Source organism: Sphaerodactylus townsendi, linkage group LG06 (assembly GCF_021028975.2).
Source record: "Sphaerodactylus townsendi isolate TG3544 linkage group LG06, MPM_Stown_v2.3, whole genome shotgun sequence".
In the NCBI taxonomy this organism is placed as follows: Eukaryota; Metazoa; Chordata; class Lepidosauria; order Squamata; family Sphaerodactylidae; genus Sphaerodactylus; species Sphaerodactylus townsendi.
In genome coordinates this window covers 51,925,736-51,944,913 of record NC_059430.1, presented here as the reverse complement: position 1 = coordinate 51,944,913, position 19,178 = coordinate 51,925,736, and positions in this window count along the sequence as shown.

Below are 19,178 nucleotides of genomic sequence, written 5' to 3'. Positions count from 1 at the left end.
CCACCAAACTCCCCCACTGCCCCTCACCACTGCACAACTGCCCCCAGGTCTGAGGCTGCACTCTGCACATGCATGGACTCGTAAGCCATGCAGGGTAAGCAAGTGGTGCAATGTCCCTCCTTCTCTGCTCTGTCTCCAGCTTCTCTCCAGCTTACCAGCGAAGGGTTTTGCAGGGCATGATGAGCTTGCAGTGTTCCTTTCTGCTACTGGCCACTGCACTCAACCAGGTAGGGGCACTAGTTATGGTAGCCCCCCTTTAGCACAGGCCTCCTCCTCCAGCTGGAGAAACATGAGTACAATGGGGCACATGCCTTTGGAAAGCAGGAAGGAGCCAGTGAGGGGGCTGGAAGCATTTCATGGGGAGAAGCCTCAGCCTGCACTTCACCCCAGCCCCAATGCAAAGAAAGAGCGGCCGGGGCAGGTGCGTGTCTCCTTGACAGCCCCCACCTATCTTTCCTGCTTTCAGAATGTTCTACAGGGTGGGGAGGCACTAGTGGAAGTTCAGGGGGGGCAGGGAGTTCAGCTGGGGGCTGAGCATGGGGAGGAGAGTGGATGAGGCCCAAAATGCACCCCACACATGAACCAGGGCAATGGTGCCTGAGTCAAATGACCCCCTGATAGTCTCCCATCCATCACAGAAATATTTATTCTAATGGTCTCCATTAAAAAGTACATGGCATCTTTACTCTCATCTTACAGAAACCTTTTTATTTGATTGAGATCTACACTATTGCAAGCAGTATGGGAAGATTTCTAATTAAAAAAAAGTGAAAAATGAGTGCTGACATCTGTTCTGCTAATACCACTGGTGAAAGCTTCACTGTCAACTTCGCTGTATTTACTACAGAAAACCTGTCCCAGATTGAAGAAGCATTAATTTGTGATGATATGCCCTCAAAGAAAGAGTGTTACAGCTATGAAAAGTAAATCACCAATATAAGAACACTTGGAAGAAATGCTTTGACTGACTGGCTCTTGAAGGAAGCAGAGTATTTTGGATCATCTATTGTAAAGTCAATGAAATAAATACCTTTCTTCCAAAAAGCTAAAGTGATAGAGATGCATATGAAGCTTTCACTAAGAAAATGTTCTCTAATCAGAAGAAAGCATTACAAAGATTTCAGAACATGGACATTCAAATGTTCACCACACAGTGGTTCAATTTATTCCTGTACTTAAAGATCGAGTAAATATGCATGCAATTTGCTTAAAAGGGAAACAGAAGCAAGCAGGTACCTTGCGGGTCAGGGTCTGGCAATTTGTGGTAATTTTGAGCAAGAATCAAACCTTAGAGAGTGCTTTCTGCTTCGTGCTTATGGTATTCTACAACCAAAGTTATGATTTAATCATAAAAATTTCAAGTGAATGTCATCTTGTATTAAACACTGGCTTGTCTCCACAAGAATTCAGCTGGAAAATCATTTATAATATCACTAGCAGTTTAAATACCCCTTTTCCTCAGATCTGTTCAAACACATGACCAACACTGAGAAGTTTATGATTGAAGAGATCAATAGCACCTCAGTTGCAAGGTTATATGACCCTGACATGGATATTTTTCAATAGCAACTTCATCCTGTTTATCATTATGTACTAGATGGCGGTGTAATTATTATGTGATGTTATAGGGATAGTAGGATGTTATTTTACTGTCATGTTGTGTGATGATGTTATTACTGCAGATTGTGGTGTTATATTACGTTGTTAGGATATTTTGGACATTGCTACATTAAGAATCATTATGTTGTTCTGATGTATGATGTTGATTGTGTTTTGGTATGAGGGTTGTTATAATTTGTTATTATGTTGATTATGTTGAGTATTGCTGATATTGAAACATTGTCCATGGTTTATTGATTGTTATTACTGATGTTGCCGACGTCATGACCATTGTATATGTACTGTATTATTATCTTGTTGTGCACTACCCTGAGCCTTTCGGGAAAGAGTGGAGTAGAAATTAAGCATAACATAACATCAAGTTACGTTATTGGATACCTCAAGGGAGCCAAAAATTAAACTTTCAGCTCTTCAGGATGTGGTTGGTCTTCTGAGTGGGACATGAGGGAAACATCTGTGTCAGCTATTACATGGGAGTTCAACTGGGGGCTGGGTTAAAAAAAGATTATGAACTTTGTACGCATATATACAAAATTTTGCAATTTGTGTAGAGACCTGGATTATTTTGTTAGATAAGAGCTTTTTAACCCATACTCTAAACAAAAATATGTGGAAGGATAGAAGAGTCAGGTGAGCAGCTATTCTGATGCAATACAACTAAACAAAGCACTGCAGTTAATAATAATGGCTTGCCATCAAGTCATAGCCACCTTATGGTTATCCTACAGGGTTTTCAAGGAAAGAAATTAGCTGAGGTGCTTTGTCATTGCCTTCCTCTGCATAACAGCCCTGGTCTTCCTTGATGATCTTCTATCCAAGCACTAACCGTGGCCAGATCTACTTAGCTTACAAGCTCTGACAAGATCAAGCAAGTTACGGGTATTCAAGCCGTTAGATCCCACTGATATCATGTATATTCTCATTGTCTCCCATTTTATTTGGTTAGCTTGCATCTTTCACATATATTAAATCTGTTGTATAAGAACCATGGAAACTCATCTTAATTAAGATGTAGCAAATGTGCCAATTCTGTGATGCCTGCAGGCAGTCTCATTAATTACTACTCACTGTGTTTATAAGAAAATACAAATAAAATTTCTGCTAAGCCCTGGAAATGACGGATGGGCACTACTTCACTCCAGGGTTCCCCACAAACTTTTCTTACCCATTGAATGACTATAAATTGTTTGCATCTGTTCCAAATGTATGGTTTGTGAAGAGAAAGGATGGTATTTGCAGTAACTTAAAGCTATAATTTCTCAAACCAAAGTATCTCCATTTAGTGTAATGTGAGTGGTATCTGTGGCCATTTCTCAACAGATGTTCAGACTATTTCAGAATATTTTCAAGTAAATTTCTTTCTATTTTGACTGAAAGAAATATTAAAAGCCCCTACCATTCTAGCATTGTGATTACCTATTTGTACAAATACAGTTTTTTCCTGATATCCCATAATAGAATGCACTCTCTACAATTCCTTATAAAAGCACTGTCCACTTCTTTGTGAGCCCATGAGACTCTTATGTGTTTGCCAAATTAGAATTACTCTCCAGCCAGATGTCAAGAAAAATACATAACCATGGAGTCCATGCCTGCTTGCCCATCTGAGCTGCAGAAGTCTGGGAGGTACTGTTTGATTTTGCTATAAAAGTTGCTGACTGGGGAAAAATATTTGGAAAAAACACACTTTCCACTCAATCGCATTTGTAATCCCAACATTCCATCAGAGAGCTAAGAAACATGTACATTATTCTCTTCCAAAGTAATCCAGAGGTAAGATTTGAAGCCAAGTCTCCTGGTTTCTAGTCAGACACTCAAACCACTACACCACATTGAATAGCTTATGGTTATTCAGTCAGCTTCTCTGCCAAGCAGCAATCTGAATGTGTATCACCCCATTTCTAGGTCAATACATTAATCTGCACAAGACATTGCTGTACCCACTTCTGTACCTCTTTGAAGCCATCATTTCCCAATGTTGCCACACCGCAGTTTTTGTTGCCTGCATACTAAATTGCATACTGAGAATAGCTGTGCTCTCATCACCTTCACCCCATGCTGGACAGCACTAAGGTACAACTGATCAAAATTCAGTGCCAAGGAGAATCTTCTCCAAGACCTATGTGTCCAGTGAGCTGTATGAAGATGGATTGGGCAACCTCCACCACTCAGTGTGCTCAGTAGGTTTTTCTTACTTTACAGCACATAGTTTGTACTATTCCTATTCACTTATTGATCTAATAACAAGTTATATTTAACCCCTTACTAGACAATGGGAAACAGGCAACAGTGTGTCCTGCACCATTAAGAAAGGGGACTGACTTTTTGAGGTTTTAAATCCCCCCAATCAGATGGCAGCAAATCCCACTAAGTTCAATGCTGAGTGAATATTCAGACATCCTTCTGCATACTTAGTCTCTGTGCTGAAGTCCAAATGATCACTCAGCTGTCAGCATTTGAACTTTGTGATGTTAAAAATCACAGCTGTCATCTGGACTATTTGAGAACTCATAGCTTTGTTTTGTTTTATTTTTCAATACTAGCAAGATTATTCTAACAGCAGTAGTCACAGTGCCCTATTGGGTCTCCTGAATAATGACACAATCTGAAAAAGAAAATTCTGAAGAACTTTTTAGTGAGCCCTATTTGGTGAAAAAAGAAGAGCATCCATTTGCTTTCATTTCTGATTTGAAGGCTTTCCTCTGAAACCTTCACCATCCTGAGCTGATCCAGTTCTTGGTTTATTCTTTGACAGCCTGCTTGCCAGGTTGGATTTTAAGCATACTAGCAGCTATGTAGGAACCTACTGGTTATGACCTATGTAGGTCATAATCTACTGGTTATGACATCAGAACAAAGAAACCATAAAGGTCATTTTATCTTCAGTTTCCTACCATTATTATCAATGTCTAGCCTCTTCTACTACATTTGTGTTTCTTCTTATTGCAACAGGTCAGCTTGCATTTGATGAAAATAAAAACTGTGTCTTATTTCCAATGGGTTTTTTTTGCTGGAAATTGCTAGGTATGTCTTTTAAATTTGTTTTCAATTGCTATTTTCACTGTAGGCTCAGAGAGTTCCTTAGTAAATAATTTCTCTCCATCTAGAAGTATTTATTTATATTTTGGCTCACCTTATCCCAAGAACTCAAGATAAATATTTCTCTAAGGCTGCATCCAAACAGATATCATGATAGGACATCTGATAAAGATTCATTCCAGATCAGGGATTTCTCATTCACCTGTCTTCTTTTGCTTATCACCTTATTCAGATCTTTCCACTAGCCCAAAAGTTTCTGGCCTCTTTTTACTACCATATTTCCAATAAGGCGAAACTTCTCATCCTTTTACTCCCACATTCCCTGTGCCTGAGGAATTTGTCAGTTAAATTCCATTATTTCATTTATAATATTGTTATTAATTTACAAAGTTTAAATCTTGCCTTTCTGCCCTCACAAGGGTCACCAATTTAAAACATATGCAAGTCCTCCACCAGGGTGACCAAGGCTTTGTCTGTTTCATTAACCAGGCCTAAACCCAGATTGGAAGGGATCTAAACAATTTGCCAGATTCTAGATAGATATGAACTGATCTTCACATTGCTTCCTTTTAATTATTGTTCCCTAACATTCTGGGGAAAAGAATGGAGCCCAAGGAGAGGGTGATCATTGGTAGTTTGCTGGGCAGGTTCAGCCAATCCTCATTGCACCTTCTGGTTTGCTTGGAACTAGTTTGGCTGTATACAAGCATAGAGGGGATGAAGAACAGCTGTTCTCTGGTCCACTGCCCACCTATATAAGGCAAAACTACAATGAGTTTCTTGGTTTATTCTTTGACAGCCTGCTTGCCAGGATGCAAGTCCTGTATCTCCCTCCATTCTACATAGATAAATTAGGAAACTATTCTTGCTCTATCACATCTGGAAATGGAGTTCCTACAATAAATGTATATTAGTTTGAATAGACAAAGGGCTCTGAGTTATTTTTGCTCCTGGCACACATAAATTGGAAGGGGTTCTGCTGCACACACTAAAGCCTTGTGGCTCTGCTGAATTACTGGATCTGCAGTCTAATTGGTTATTTAGGGACAAAGATTCTTGAATTCCAACAGTTATGTAAATAAAAGGAAGGTGATTTCAGTTTATTGTGTTGAAATTCACATTATTCCAACTCAACATGTCTAAGTAACCGCAGCGATTCATAGTTCGTATGTTATACTTTTCTGTAATATGCCATCCATACACCCTTCTGTTTTTCACTTTTATTACTTGTCTTTCTGCAAACATAGAAGGTGATGTACAAGGAATACCAAATTATCATTTTATTCAAGACAAGACATGTATAAGATTTGAAATATGGAGTACATCATTGACTAGTTAATATTTTGATGGCAAGATAAAACATTTCTGACATTTTTCAAGATTATATTCTGGTCTGGTAGAATGGTATAATATACCTAATATATTGCAGTTATGCATGTCCTTTTGACATAGCCTCTCTGTGTATGTGTGTGTGTACATGAGAGAAAGAGAGAGAGAGTTTACTACGAGGGGAAATAAGTAAAGTTTACTTCATCTGTAGAACAGAAAACTTGCTTAAGTTCCAGATGGGTAGCTTGGTGAGGTCTCTGAAAGCAAAAGAATAAAGAATATTATCGACTCTTAAAGATTTGCACATTTATTATGGAATAAGCTTTTGTGAACCACTCTTCTTTTTATCAGATGCACAACATATAAATTACAATTCATATTGGAAGATACAAATATGTTACAATATTAAGTAGTACATCTGCACCTTGGAATGCTGTGCTTTCCGGCTTTCCTTTGAAATAACTTCCTCAGTTACCCACCCTTGCTCTGTTTGAACACTTGTTTATGTCCCTTCATCCAGTGTAAATTTCATGCATCAGCCAAAGTCAGCTCTGGCTCATGAAAACTTAGGACATGATAAATGTGTTTGTTTTTCAGTTGCAAAGGATTCTTTATTGTGGGAGCATTCTAGAGGCATGTCCAGGGGCAGAGCCAACATTAGTCAGCTTCCATCTCAGCTTTGCCTCCAAATGTGCCATGGTCCTGGGCTCCAACCTATACCACCGTCTATGAAGCCCTATGGAGGGCTTTCCATCAGGAGGGGGTTTGTTTTTCTTTTATACCTCCTCATGCTGCTGAGAAGTCCTCTGGAGGTAGTGGAGTGATGAAGCAGCCCACCCAGGTTTCTGGATAGGATTATTCACCTGTCATCTTCAGTGCTACAGTACCACTTTACATCATCCCTTCTAATGGCTGTATTTTGCAACTAAATTATACACACTTTCATAATACCAGTGCCACATACACTTGGCATTTGTTATTTCACTAGACAAGACAATTAAAAAATCACAGAATTATTCTTCACTCTAACTGTGCATAATATAATGACATTAAGGATGTTGTGTGTATGTAAAGTGCCATCAAGTCACAGCCAACATATGGTGATCCCAGCAAGGGGCTTTTAAGACTAGTGATTAAGAAGAGATTATTTGCCACTTCCCTCTTTTACAGAAAGTTCTTTAGAAGTCTCCCTTTCAAGAACCAGCCCAACAAAACTTCCAAGATCTGATAAGACTGGGCTATAATATACCATTCCATGTGCCTATTAAGGATGTTAACAATAACATAAACATAGATATATTTATTGTCCATTGGGACTGAGAAATGCTTGCATACTTTGATACACTATGCAAATGAATTTCTTCCCGTGAGAACATAGTGGTGTAAGGCAAACATCCCTCTTATGTCTCTTGGGTGCAATGTAAGTCCATTTCATGAGATTCTTTTTCCAAATGCTGGATCATACCCTTGTTCAGAGCTTCACCACTGGCTTTCTCAGCAAGATCACCAAGCAATTATTCTGAGTTTCAGGTTTCCTCCAGCTGAAACGCAGAAGAGTCTTTTAAGTTTAATAAATCAAAGTTAATTTAAAATTCACTCAGGGATTACAACTGTATGTTTCTGTTAAGAGTTCCATTCTGTATTTTTCCACATATTATTCTTTCTGCTATAACCTCATCATCTCATAGGTTTGTTTTATTTCTTTTTATATATTCCTCTAAATTGCTTGTTATCTGTTATTTGCAGCCACAGTTGGCATAATGCATGTACTAAGTTGTATCTCTTCACAGTAGTTTCCTTTTATTCCCCAGAATAGCTTTGCTTGCATATCTTAATATGTTACATGAACTGAAAAGAATGCAGCACATCTATGACTCCAGGATTTAGAGAACCACTCCAAATCGCTTTGGTTGAAATACAGCACAGAACCCTGAGGAATGGTAGATTCTGAGGCAATGTAAAACAACTTAAATCCACCAAGTGGCTGGGCTGATCAACAGAAAACTATTATTTATGGAATTCCCCCCAATAAGCACAAAATAATTAGTTTAATACCTTCTTTTTTGTAGATAATCTAATGGTACCTTGATGGGGTTAAAGTTTTGAAGTTGTGAGGAAGTTCTTGAATGGGATGTTGCTGGAGAAACCACTTATGCTTTTCAGAAGAAAGGCAGAGCACTAATAAATTAAGTAATAAATTAAGTAAATTAATTAATCATATTTGATTGGTAACTGTTAATGAGATCTCTATTTAGGAATTTTTTTAGATAGTGATTACATAAATCAATCCTTATTTGATTTATTTCACTGATGTGGCCCACCATGGTCCCACATTAAGACCAACTGATAACATTTTCCCTCATGTGTAGGCTGATTTTTGTATCTGTGTGCGTAATCTAATTTTCATTCAGTTCAGTGACTAGTCCCTCACTAACTCACTGCTTGATGTAGACACTTCTATTTAAAATTTCTGTTTCAGGTAATATGAATTAATGTGAAAGTTCCTTTCAGAGTTCCATGTTGTATTCATCACTTGATGAGCATGTATGTACAGATGACCCTCTAAACAGTTTGCAAAGGAAGATCAACCGCTTTGGTGCAATACTTCTGTCCCTCTCCTCATTAACCTAGTATGAATTCAAATTCCAGTGAATTGCTTCAGTACTAAGTTGGCTTCTAAACTAAGTCACATGCCAAGAAACTGACCCTGGTTGTTTCCCCACTTACCTGCTGCTGCGCGCTACTCTCCCCAAGTAGTGTGGGGTCCCCCGGCACTCCCCACTACAGGGGCAGCGACAATGCAGCCGCCCTGACGCTGACACTGTCGCGCCCCCTCAGCGCGCGTCATTCCTGGCGCTCCTCGAAACGGCGCCTTTTGATGACCCCGTGCAGAACGTGGGGTCATGGGGAAGCCCGGGAGCGCGCCAGAAATGATGCGCGCTGGGAGTAGCACGCAGCAACCTTTGGTCGAGGTAAGTGGGGAAACAATCCCTGTCATGAAACTGACCAATATATATTTCAATTGGTTGTGTCCCTGATAATCTGATTGTTTCATTATGTGGCTAGATTGATTTTCAATGCTTGAGGATGGGAATTACTGCTTCTACAAAAATCAGTCTTTAAAAGTATTTCTTCTTTTTGTATTGGGAGGTTTGTTGGGAACTTGGATGCTTTGGTTATCTCTCTTATCTTGAGAATAACAAGCACAATTTAAATGAGGGGAGTGTGAGGTAAATGTGGTGTTTACATTGGATTACCATCATTCCATGACTATTTTACCTGATAGACTACATCTCCCAAAGTGTTCAGAGTTCTTTGTTATGCTTTTTTCTGAAAGACACACTCCTACTTTTTTCTCCTTTTTACTATATTTCTTGTATTTTTAGTTTCATAAGAAGTCAAGAATAAATAGATGGACAGAACTGTTCTTTGGGGTCTGTTTTCTTTGGTTCAAAAATACTCCTTACACTATTGGATATTATCCAGAGAAGAGGGCTTGGGTACAAATATTCTAAACAACTACAAAGCTTATCTATCATCTATTGTAAATGTGAACAATGTAACTAGAAGTTCACAAACAGTGCCATCCTTAGCAGAATTCCAGCCTTCTAGTCACTTTTCATTCTTTCAACTTTAATTCAAATAATTTCTAAAACCAGTTTGAGAAGTGGTGTTACATGCTATTTTTTTAGCATTCAGCTCATTATTTCTTACTGATAAGCTCTTTTTTACTGAAGAAGCATTGCAAAAAATAATGTAAAGGTCTTGATATAAAAAGATTGCTTTTATGTGATATTTTATTGATGTGCACATGCACTGCTGTGCACCAGGAAAACACAAAATCCAAATTCTTGAGGAAACATTACATTGAGATTGCTTTTTATCATCTATTTTCACATGGTAACTGCAATAGCACCCACTTCACCTTCCAATATCACCAAGGCAGGGAAACTACTCACTCCGCCTTTCCCACCTTTTCTCTTTAGAGACTGAAGTGTCTCTAATAATGATAATCTATGGTAGAAAGCACTTTCCCTCAGCCCTGTTCATACCCAGAAGGCAGAGGGTGTCCACTGACTTTTAAATTTTTTCCTTGGCAAAAACCTTTATAAGGCACAAATAATTATAATACTGTGGCAGGTGTAAACTTAAACAGAATAAAGGTTTATAAAAAAGAGAGGAGATGGTAAAGGAAGAATAACAACTTGGAGATGGATGTGGATTAATCTTTTCAAATGTTCTGTCAGGGAGTTAACCTCCTCCTCCTCTGCAAAATCTAGCCATTTGCCCAATCAGAGTGCAGGATGTCACAGCCAATCATGTGGCTTCTCCTATTCCTAATCCTTTATGTTCTGGGTGTATGAACAAGCCATTAGCCTTTTAATGAACTGTGCCATCTAAGAAACAACAATATACTATGCTGAACAGTAACTGAGAACTGAAACTGATAAATCTGTGCTTGAAAAACAAAATACTGAATCTTTGTGCCATGCTGTAGTGTATTTATATTTCTCCTGTTTTATTTGCCTTATCCATTCCACCTTTCCCATTTGTTAATAAACTTTTTATTCCCTTTAAGTTTAAAATCTGCTTCAGTACTTATTTTGTGTTATTTTATTCAGAGGTCAGTCTAGAAAGGTTTACATCAATGAGCATCTTTCACCTTCTGGGTCAGTTTCAGGGCTGAGAGAAAGTGCTTATATCTTACTATATGCTACCATTTCTGAAGCATCTCAGTCCCTGAAGGGAAAAGGTGGCAAAAAGTTGACACAAGTGGCTTCCTTGCCTAAAGAAGTTAAGAAGGTGTGGGGAATCTGTAACCCTGCCCTGTATACCCTGCCTTATGAAATATTGGATTTCATATTGTTTCTCATGCTATGTGCTGCAAAATGCCAGTTTCCAAGTTTGTATGGGTAGATAGCAGAGTGTCCAAGCTGAAAGCAAGCATAAGGCAAAACAATCTGTGTGCAAATCTATGAGTTACTCCAGGCAATATTATCTGGACGTCTCATAACAAGGACATGCATCTTTGATTATCTCACCCTACCAGAGTACTCCGTTAGCATAATGGAGTCTGTAGAACTCCTGAACACCACACCTTGCTAAGCTGTTTCTTTGGAAGTCCCTGATACTGTACCTTTGAGAAAACATTTCTCAAACAATTGCTGCTTCCTTGCATCTCCTCCACCCTTCAGATACAATCTCCCTAACAACAAGATCCCGTCCTAAATCACTCAAGCCTCAGCTAAATTTAAATACTTAAGGCAGAGACTTTAGGAAGTGCCTCTGCATAAAGCCTTTCAGAGCTACTGATGTAATCTAGGACCAATTGGCCCCGTTGTCCCGGGAAGTAGATCAATAGATAGAGCTGCTAATTAGTTCAGCCCTGCAACCAGCATAGAGGCAAGAAATGAAACCTAAGGCAAAGGGTCTCTTTTCCCGCCAAACTAGCAATCCACCCTATAAAAGTCCTGCACACCTTAAGCTCATTGCTCATTGCTGACCTGAACCTCCCTTGGTCTTGTGGGTGTGAGACACGAATTTGTCCTTCGCCTGGATTCAGATGCTGGTCATTTGAATCCTTGCCGTCTCCAAAATCTTCTTCAGCTGAATTTAGGTAACGTATGACCCCCTGCCTCCCCAAAACTCCTAGTCTATCTTCCCATCTATCTTTTCCTCCCTATCTATATACCTAGGAACTGTGTGTCTCACTGTGTGATTGTTTGCAACCAAAACTTAACGTCTCACTGTGTGATTGTTTGCAACCAAAACTTATATAAAAATATTTAAACTGCAATTTGGTCTTTTGTGAATTCACTGCAGATACGTTTCAAGCTGTTTCTGGTGTACATAGTCTAAAAAGATCCCTACCCAGCCTGCCTCTAGCATTGCCAAGCCAAGTTGATTACCGCTTGGTCCAATGCGGTTGAAAAGGTACAATCAGCGTTTCTCTACAAAATATTTGGAGTCCCGCATTGTGTGCCGTATGCGGTGCTATGCTTAGAAGCAGGCATGCACCTATTAACTACCAGGGCCTGGCTACTTACTTTTAAGTTTTGGATAAAGATATGCTCTCAGCTACACCATGGAAGCCTATTGCATAGGGCCTTAGTTGAGGTCCAAAGCTTAGAGTGGTGGAATATAATAAACGGTAAACTCAATGCATTGGGTTTGTCATTAGATGAATTGGTATTGAAGGACCCCCCAACAAATATATAGCCTAATTAAAGTTAGACTATATGATCAGGAGTATCAACATCTAATCAATCATGCAACAACAACATGCTCCCCATTGTACTTTGGTATAAACCCTGATGCTGGCATGATGGCCAAATATTTATCACAAATCCCAGATTCTAAACAACGCTGGGTATTGACTCGAGCCAGATGTAATGTTTTTTTCCCCTGCCCTTTTGCAAGTCCGGATTGAGAAGCACCCTCTACCACACAGAGTATGCCCCTTCTGTCCCACCATGGTGGAAACATTGGACCACATTTTATGTTATTGCCCAAAATATAACCCACAGAGGGAAGCTTTATTACTATCGGTAATGGGAAATGTGCCTTCCAAAATATCAATCCCAAAATTGCTAAACAGTAATGATCCTTTTACACTTGGGAGAATAGCCAATTATTTGCTGCAAGTCTTGTCCTTAAGAGGTATGTAAAATATGCAAGTATAAAATTATATTTAAATGTGAAATACTCTATACCTCTGGTACTCCTGGGTTATCATGGAAGGTGTATACAAGGAGCTCATTGTTATTTATTGTATTTTAATGGAAATTTAATTAATTTTAAGCATTAATTAGTATACCATTTATAGATCCTGGGGAAGGTTATACCTTTTTAGTAAATAGGCTGTGAATAACGAATGGCTAGAAATATCTTAATCCTGCCTTTTAAGTGTAGTTGAACTATATCTATTCACAATTCCGTGTACAATGGAATGGTCAAATTTTTTTAATCTATATTATATTTTTATAAATGGAGTGTGATTTTAGTATGTAAAATTATGCATAGACAGCATGTACAACTCTTTTAAATTTAATAACAATCTATATTCAAGCTTGTATACCCTATGCCAATAAAGGTCTATTGTGAATTGCCAAGCCAAGTTATTTTCCCCATTGCTACTTCAAGATTTTGTGTGCTGTTACACTCTTAGCAGCTTAGAAATAAGTTCACAACCTGTGAAAGCTGGGTAACAGATTTGTCACACCTTCCTTTATGATTTCCCATCGAAGTACTGGCCAGGGCTGACCCTACTTAGTTTCCAAGATCTGATGAGATCATGCCAGGCTGGGCCATCCAGATAGGATACATGCACTGTATCATCAAAATATTTTTGCACTGAGACTTACATTGACAATAAACACAACTTTTAAAAAGTAAAATATTTCTCTAGAATAGTGGTTTCAAACAATGTTCTGATATAGGAACAATGAGCATCTTTTGGAGACTTATCAAAAGACACATTTTTGCTCAAAAAATGGACAGATCAGAAAACTATATTTTATCTAAGTTCTGTTTATACCTCCTCAATTTGCATCCATGTATACACAAGCATTCATGATGTTCATCTACAGAGCAAGACCTCCAGAGAAATCATTTCCCATAGAAGGACCTCTCATCAATCCACAACATAGGAATAATCAGTTTGCTCGATGATTCAATTCCATACTATAGAAACACCTTGGACATGATACAAAGTCTACATGAATAACAAACAGAAGATTTTTAAGGCAGTGTGTGTTTTTGACCAATTCAGCACTGGATACCTTAAAAAGAATTTTTAAAAAATCATTTTCTATGACTGAGCAAGTGCTTATTATGATATAAACAGTTAAATTCTCAAAAGGCATTTTCAATTTTTAAAAGTTAATTGTCCTTAGCACTTGGAATTTACTTTAGGGCTGTACATTAATGGTATTTCTGCATGACAAATATACATCATGTTTAGCCTGTTTAAGTATTACAGCTTCTGTACAGCCTCTGCTACTTGTTTTAAATGATTGTTCGATATTATGTGTTGTAAACCACCTAGAGCCCTCCGGGGATAAGGCGGTCTACGAAATCCAAACAAACAAACAAACAAACAAACAAACAAACAAACAAACAAACAAATAAATAAATAATAGTTTGATTAGGACATTGAGAGTTCATTGTTTGAGGTCCCACATGTCCTTAGGATTCACTGGGGAGAAGCAGTGACAGTTCAGCCTGTTTAAGAGGGCAATCCAAAGCAGGCGGGGGGGAGCTACAGTGAAAGTGGCATAACCTCAGCACCAGCATCACTGCAACTTGCACAGACCAAACTGTCATGGACACCAATGCAAGGATGGTTACTTTGGTGGTGGAGCACGATGTTACTCTGCAGCAGATGAATGTGGACATTTGCCCTTGTGCCACCAGTCCTCTGCTACAGGAGGTCACACTGGCATGAATGGGGGCATTCTGGGTGGTTTTCCTGGGCTGACTGTAAGTTGGCTTTGAGAGCCCTTTTGGCCTGAAAATGCCCCCTGTTTTGGGTGCAGACTTATTTCCCTGAAAGGGGTGGCATAAGCCATAGTTCTGAACAGAGCTTTCCATGGCCAGCAGGAGTTCTCCTTTGTTTTCCTGGTGACTGTGCAGCTGAACACATCTTTGGAGGCAGTGCAGCCATGCTGTCCCTGCCTGTCAGGCACACACAGACACCCTTTGGATTGGACTGCCTGTCTGTGCATCACATTAATCTAATTACAGTGCAATCCTAAAAAGAGTTACTCCACTTTAAGCCTATTCATTTCAATGGGCTTAGCGTTAAGTAACTCTCTTTAGGATTGTGCTGTCAGTCTGAATATTTTCCTATCTAAAACAAACTTGCATCCACTCAGATATCTTGTCTATATCTAAAACTCTGAAGAAATATCCTTGCCCTTTCAACATCTTGATATTTTTCTACTGATTTCTTAAACCAGCTCCCATGTTTTTTTTTCTACTGAGACTGCTATTATTTGAATTTTGGATGTTAGAAGGACTCGTTCTGATAGTGGCTTCCTCATTTTTCTTCCTGACCTTTCATTTGCTTTTGCTATTATTGATCATCATTTTCTTCTTTCTTTCTTCTCTGACCTTCATCGTTCAAGATGGTTTCTAACATGCAGTTCTGTTTTGGAAAATGTATAGTTATAAATCAGTGTGCTTTTCTAATAAGACATTTTGGTAAGTTCTGAACTAGTCATTCAAAAAAAGCAGATAACCATTTTAAAACATTAGTGGATATATTGCAAATACTCTGGGCAGACATTTGCCCCTGCACTTTGGTCCTCTGCTGCAGGAAGCCACACTGGCCTGGATGGGGGCATCTGATCTTTTCTTGGAAACTATAGTTCTCAAAAAGTTTGGCCTTTATCATGAGCTTGACATTCCTCAGATCTGAAATGGGGCATTGCAAGAATTCATAAAATTCAGGAGTGGTTCTCTGTCAGTGAAGGAATGGTACAATTCATAGAAGTGCAAACAGCTGCAGTGAAAAACCTATCCCACAGCAGTCTCTCTCCACAAGGAAGTTACATTTCTTCAGGAGTACCTAAGACCTTCATTATGCCTTCTAACCAGCTTCCTGGGCATTCACCTTAAAACAAAGAATTAGAACTATCTCTAAATATACCATGCAATTAATAGATGCATGTTCTACTATATTTCTTGTAAAAACCTATGGCCTGTTTTCAGCCTGTTTTCATCTTACCTCTTTTTCCTCCTCCCCTATAGCAATTTATTCTTTACAAACTGGTTGATATATAATTCTGCATTTTGTAAACATAGCTTTGCTATGATTACATATGTTCATGCAAACATAAATATGAAGTCAGCCTCAGCAGACAGATGAACTTGTATCACACAGTTCCCTAAGATTTCCTTTATTTTTTTTCTTCAGTTTAAATAAATGCATTCTGATTTATTTCTACTTGCACATGGTCTCTACTTTGCAGATAGTTGAGAGGCTTCAAATCTTTTGCACTAAGACCACTACACTCTTTTATTTTTCTTTGCAATTCTGGAGGAGTTAAAAATCAATTGTTTTAAAAGCCAGTTTGCCTTTTAATGCAGTAACTTGACAGGATGTATAATTCATCTGTCAAAGAAATATATGTTTGACATCACATAAGAGAGTTTAAAATGCTGGAAAATGTTCTGAGGATTGTTATACTTCCAAAAAAACATCACAAAGACAGAGGCGATCTAACTTTGTTTTCTGTCTGGCAGGTAGAGAAATGGAAATTTTTGGAAGAAGCTACATTCAAATGTCAAAACTTCCAAGCTTTGACCTGCAACTTTGGATTATCTTTGCAAGCAGAAAACAAATAATGAAACCTGACATTCTTTGATTCCTCCCACTCCCACACCCCCACTCACCTTGAAGAGTTTTGCCCGAAAGCTGTGAAAAAGTTTTCATAACTTTTCACATAATTTATCCAAAGCATTAGATCTTTTTTAAAAAAAATGCATAGCAATACCCCTAGTAATTAATCCATGGGCACATTCTGCTGTTAAGTAGTGATGCCAAGTCCCTCAGATCATGGAAGCTCAACGCTTATGCCAGAAATTCTTCATTTACAAGAAATCGCTGGTCTGTGCTGACTGTGTTTGAGTTCATTGGCCATGGGCCAGAGGCTTGCATGTACAGATGGTTCCCTGTGGTAGCCCTGGCTCCTTGAACACACATGCTGTTCCTTCCTGCTATTCAGACATTGCGACAGAGTTCTCCGTGCATCAAACTGCACCACAGCCACCATGTGTCTGAATTAGTTTCATATGTTTGCATTAAAAAGGCAAATACTTCCATTCTTCTTTAGCTTGATTTGTTTTCATTATTGAGATGTAGTGATTAAGTTCACAAATATTAGAAAAATGTAAAAATCTCTCCTACATATTTTCTCTGTCTGCATTTGGGCTTTGATTATTTGCTGACTTACTATAAAACTGATTGGTATTCTTTAATAATATTATTGTCTAATAACACCTATGTGTAATGTTATTTGTTTCTGTTTTCAATTAAAATAGTTAATCTACTGACATTAATAGACTCATGCTTGTGTTCCAGTATGTTCCAAAAGGGAATCTAATGTACCAATTTCTGATCTTTATTGTGCATTTTTGTAGAGTCTGTTCACCTTTTATAATGATAAAGGGTTTGAAAAAATGGGGAAAAAATGCTTCCATCAATCTAAAATTCTGACTGTCTAAAGACTAGCTGTAACCCTGTCAGATTTGATGGATGGAGGAGGTTCTAGTGCTTCCTTCATTCTCTCCATCTTCTAATCCATCATTGAGACTATGCATGGAGTATAGGGTAATACAAGATCCCATTTTGGAAATCTGTCTTCATCTCCACAGTGTTTTCTCTGGACTAGATAAAAAGGAGGCAATGATTTACAGTTGTGCCCAACAACTGAAAACATGGCAGATAGTAGACAAGTTCAGCCATTTCATAATGGCATAGTTCTCCTCTGATTGCAATATATATCAGTTTCCAGGGGGAACTGGAATTTCATTGTGCCAAATATTATTTGGTACACATTGTAGTTAAGTCAAGCTATCTTCAGGGACTCATATTTTGTGGCTTTAATATAACAAGACTGTGGATTATTAATAGAACAACCCTAAGTCAGTCTAGTCAGAATCCTACTCAGGTTTATTCATGGGGCTTGCTCCCAAGAATGTTTATGTAGTACATAATTAATATTAATTGAGGTTGCTAACAGACCTGTCCTGTCCCTTTAACAGAGGTTTGGATGATATCAGCTGATAAATAATATTCTGTTAAGTCCCTATTAAAAAAACAGGGGACTGCTTTTCCAGGCAATTAGCAATTCTATAAAAACAGTGATCTGAACACTTAGGGATTCCTCCATCTCGCAGTTCTGTCTAACACTTTATAGGAATAAGAACTTAACCATTCTTTCTTTTTTGCAAAGGGTTTTGTTCTCACACAAAGGGTGTGGTTCTATACAGGCTGTTCAGTGGTTCTATACATATTTTACACACAACCAGCATAATGTTTCAGCTCTTGGGAAAAAGGGTGCATATTTTTCTCCTGCTGTTTATAGTATTTTTTTTAAAAAAACAATCATTTAATTTTTTTCTAACCCAAAAATAATTTCTTATCTCAACATAATTTATAACTGTTCCAACGTGCAATCTTTACAGATAGATCAGTTTTCCATGCCTGAGTTCATATGATCTTTAATCCAAATTATATCCTATGTAGTTCCAAACATTTACTGCACTGCAACATTTAAAAAAAGCAATGTGCATAAGTGGAGGAAGTTCAGCCATTTCATAATGAAATTCTTTGGAATTCACTTCATCTATATAAGAACATAGAACCTGTGGCTTGAAATACAGGCTTGGCTGGCTTCTGTTGCCATGCTCCTTCTCATTATTTATGCCCTTCTATGACCTGGATACCTGTCTCAACATTTTCTCATTTCTCAACCTACCTTTTCCTGTACCTGAGCCCTACAGAAGTCAAAGGAACCTTCCTATGATTCGGCCCTGCACAACCTCCTGCCTTTTCTCCTTTTACAGCAGTCTTAGTAATCCAGTTGTTCATTGCGGGCCAAGGTGGGATCCTGTTTGCCCAAGAAACTTTAAAACCTCCCCTTGACCCAATGAACATGCAACCTTTTGTTTGTAGGTAAAATATTTGGCCATAGCCAGATGTATTTATTGACAAGGAGTTAATAAGAAGCAAAGTGGTGCAGCATAGGGGGGTGATCCGAGCATCTGGGCAGCACGGTACTGTCCCCAGAGCCAACCAAATTCCTCAGTCTGCCTGCTGGAGGAATTGACCGCAAAGGGCAAGATTGGAGTAGGGCATGCCAGTTGGGCGATGGACCCCTGAGTGGCACCTGTTTGAATCTGTTGCTAGGGCACAAGCCTTAGTAGCCCCTGCCAAGCATCCCAACCTCCAGCTTGCTCTGCCCCTACCTCTTAAAGACTAACTAATCTCTTAGCCACACTACACGAAATCTGCTTCAGTTCTGTAACTAAGCATCCCTACCTCCCGCAGCTCCCCCTTCCCAACAGATCACCCTCCTTGCACAACCCACCAGCTGGCTATGACAAAACAAACAGTAAACAAACAGACCACCATGAAATGACAGAAAAACAGGGATGAGTGGGTGGATGGGTCCTTCTTTGGC